This window comes from Equus asinus, chromosome 20 (assembly GCF_041296235.1).
Source record: "Equus asinus isolate D_3611 breed Donkey chromosome 20, EquAss-T2T_v2, whole genome shotgun sequence".
Classification (NCBI taxonomy): domain Eukaryota; kingdom Metazoa; phylum Chordata; class Mammalia; order Perissodactyla; family Equidae; genus Equus; species Equus asinus.
Genome location: NC_091809.1, coordinates 96,533,648 through 96,537,544, shown reverse-complemented (window position 1 = coordinate 96,537,544; position 3,897 = coordinate 96,533,648).

Genomic DNA, 3,897 nt, shown 5'->3' with positions numbered 1-3,897 from the left:
ACGTGACTACTGAGCGGTGGGAGGAAGAGACAAGCCTTGGTGGCCTACCTCTGAAGCTTTGACTCTTCGCTGCTTTTCTAGGCTGCCCCACAGGATTTTCCCTAGGAGCTCAAATATTTAATAAATAATGGTTGTGTTTATCCTAGAAAAATATGAACATAGCATTCATTGACTCATTCAACAATTGTTTATCGACTGTGTGTTAAATGTACGTGCTATGCTATACGCTGGGGTACAGTGCAAGCAGGAACAGAGGGCCCGGCCCCTTGAAGCCAACTGTTCAGGATCAGAGCCGGTGTGGCATGGAGACGAATGTCGCTGGCTCTGGAAAAGCCAGCGCAAGTCCACCGCTTAGTTCTGTGACCTTGGGCTAGTAACGTAACTTCTCCTCTACTCAGTTACCTCATTTTGTAAAATTACCACTTCGTGGGATGAAATGAGTTAACATGTATACAATGCTCCGTGCAGAGAATTGCACACAGCAAACACGGACTTCACTTCGGTGGGAGGGTCAGACACCAAGTAAATAATCGTGCTAAACAATTTAAGTGCTCTAGAAAAAAGGAGCAAAGTCTAATCGGGCATTGACCAAATAACCTATCCTGGAAAGGTGGCAAGAAGCACCATCTATGGGGTGAGAAATAGTCCAGGAAAGCCAACCTATGCTTGCTGTGAGATAAAATGTGGTATCTTGACTATGACCGTAAAAAAGAGAGCAGGACTTTGTATCAGACAGGAATAAATTCTCCAGGACTCCTTGAACAATGGATGACCCTAGACCGACCCACTTCAGGAAGGTATTCCGTCAAGACTTGACCTCTCCCTTGAGCCAAATATATATTTGTTTCTATTATTATCTGTCTCCTCTCCCAAAATGAAGACCCCTCGGGAGCATGGTTATTTTCAGTTTTGTTCAACACGGCATCTCTAGGGCCTGGAACATAAGTAGGCATTCAATGAATATTTGTTGGGTGAATAAGTGAATGAAGATGCCCCCAAAGGTGGACACTTAGGAAGGTGGGCCTGGGGTAAAGGTTTCAGCCCCAGCTCCATCTGGACCACATAGCTAGAATGCATTCGTTTCACTTTGTCACACCAATTAGAGACTCATTTGGGAACACAGCATCTTTAGAGCTGCAGCCATCTCTGGGGGGTTAATGGCTCTTCATATCTTGTCCTGATCTCAGTCTGAGCGCCTTCCCAAAGACAGGCAGCCAGGATCCGGGCACTGAGGAGATGGGCATGAAAGGCAGGGGGGCATTTGGGAGTAGAATAGCCTTGATGAGTCCATGCATTCCTGGGTTTAGGACGAGCAAGGAAAGCTCCAGAAGCCAGAGCAGGAGGTGGAAGAGTACCTGATGTAAACTGTACCTGTCTATTTACAAAGCTGGGCTTGTGCCTTGGAAAGAAAATAAAATTTGCTTCTCCTTCTCCTTCTTCTGCACCCCTTGGCCCCAGGCCCTGCGGTCCTGGAACATGGGTCAGATCGAGCGGCTTCCTTAGTTCATTTACGAATTCATTTAGCCAATGTTTACTGACCACAAATTTGTGCTGGCAACTGTGCCTCTGTGTCCTCAAGAGGTTTTGACTTGTGGATTCCAAAAGCTTTTGTGATCTACTGGGCAAAACATTGCTTTCTAAGGAAATGACATTCTGATAGCTGATTAACATATTCAAACTACCTGCGGAACACAAGCCGTCCTTCACTTGGGATCGTCTGCATTGCCTTACACCACTAAGGAGTTGCCCCCAGGCTGACTGCATGCTCTTTGAAGACAGGCCCAAGTCTAACCATTGCAGTAAATATTGCAAACTTGGGGTCTAATTCTGCTGCTTCTGTTGTCGCTCTGTTGTCTGGTTATTCTGCTGTCTCCTATGAGACTGTTTCCGTGTGTATTTCCTAATTTGGGATCGGGGGCTGATGTTGGGGGGTGTGCATAGGATTTCTGTGTAGCCTGGGCTGAGAGTGTGTCCAAAGAGCTTTCTGCATTGGCTTCCGCCGGCCTGGTTTCCAGCACAGGAGGTTTTCTCATGCCGAATTATTGGGGGCTAGCCACCACTCAGGTAGTGTAAATTTGAACCTCAAACTCCTATGGGTATAACCCTTTAGTTACAGTTGGCTTCTGGTTACAATTTCTCAGAAGGTAAATAATTTTTCTTACCCCAAGCCCTTTACCGGTGGGCAAAATTTTTCCAGAATGTGGCCTTCAAAGGTATTGGCTGTATGCAGGGGTCTCATTTTCAGGCCTTATCCCTGTCCCTGAATGGGCAGTGAAACTCAAACCTGACACCTCTGAGGATCAGATACTACTTGAAACTCCTTTTTTCAGCTTCCACTCCAATCTTGGACCCTGAGCATTTCCTTTGTTTTTCTTTTCCTTTTGCAAAAGTGTATTGTAGAAATGGGTGTCTGTATTTATTCTGTGATGTTCTCTAATTTTGTTCATAATTCACAATAGACATATTGTTTCAAAACTAAATCAATAGATTTTCAAAATGTGCTGTGTATAAGGCTCCGTGTGGGACACAAAGAGGGAGAAAACACCACGAGCCATGCACTCTCAGGCAGTTTCATGTATGTTGTCTTATTTGGTTCTCACACCAATCTTATGAGATGGTCATTATCCCCATTTTACAAATAAGGAAGCTGAGGCTCCAGATTAAGTGGCTTGCTCAGAGTCGTATCTAGTCAGTGAGAGAACTGGCATTAAACCCATGTCTGTCTGCCTCCAAAGTCTGTGCTCTCCCACCATGCCACGGCGAGAGTTCATGGCGTAGCCTGAAAGAGATGACCCAACCAGCAAAAGGCTCGATAGAATTGAAGAGTAGAAGAAGAAAACAATAGAAACTGCATTGCAAAAGATGTTACAAGAAGCAAGGACATGAGTAATTGCTGGTGATTTAGGCCAGGGGGGCTGTGACTGCAGAGGGGCCACAGTGAGCTGGGAGGAGGAGAGACGGCTTAGGCCTTGAAGATAATGTGCAAGTGGAAAAGGGGAGAAGCACATTCCTGACAAAAGGGAGGGCATGCAAGGAGGCATGGAGGTGAGAAATCACGTGCACATTATGGTCTCCGTGAGTAGACAGGGCGTGGTTATGTGTAATTATGGCGGGAGAAGTCTGAAGCCAAGTATGGAGGGTCTTGATTGCTGATGGATTTGGACTATATTGAGTAGGTAATAAAGAGCCTTTGAAGGCTTTTATCTGGGAAAGGTGTAGCAAGGCAGTAGCTTAGGAATATGTCAATGGAAGTCATGGACAAGATTCATTGCGAGACTATGGAGGAGAGGAGAGAGACTGGTGAGCCTGGATGAAGAGGGAGCGGTGAAAAGCAAAGGGAAAGGATGGATAAATGGACATTTCTCTTATTAAAGGTGCCAAGGCCAGTTGTTCTTAATTAAGCACCAATCCAATGGGAATTTGAGTTATTATCAGGGTATATAGCACTGCCACATTCTGTGGACTCGGCACCAACCAGGCTACTGGGGTTGAGTCCCTGGGGCCAGAGCTAGTCCAGTGAGCAGTTAGCCAACGTTGCCAAGAGAAAGGAGGTCAGCGTGGGCCACATCCTGGGAAACACACAGTGAATGTCAATACTGGGAAATTCTGAGTTCCACCTCTGAGCTCGTGGGTGAGTATGACACAGAGAACAGGGGCAAAGAGAAAAGACAAAATGATAAGTATTGAAGTACTATGAGCAAATGGGTCTAATAGCCATGAAGGGAACCTGAGGTTTGTCTTAATTAGTCTTAGGATGCCTAGCACATTGTGGGTCAGCTTGGTTTAAAGACAGAAGGCTGAAGTGAGCAGCTTTAACCTCAGAACTGGAAGGGGATGTAGCGATTACATCTCCTCATCTAAACTTCCATGTCTCTGTCACAGCACTTATCGCAATGC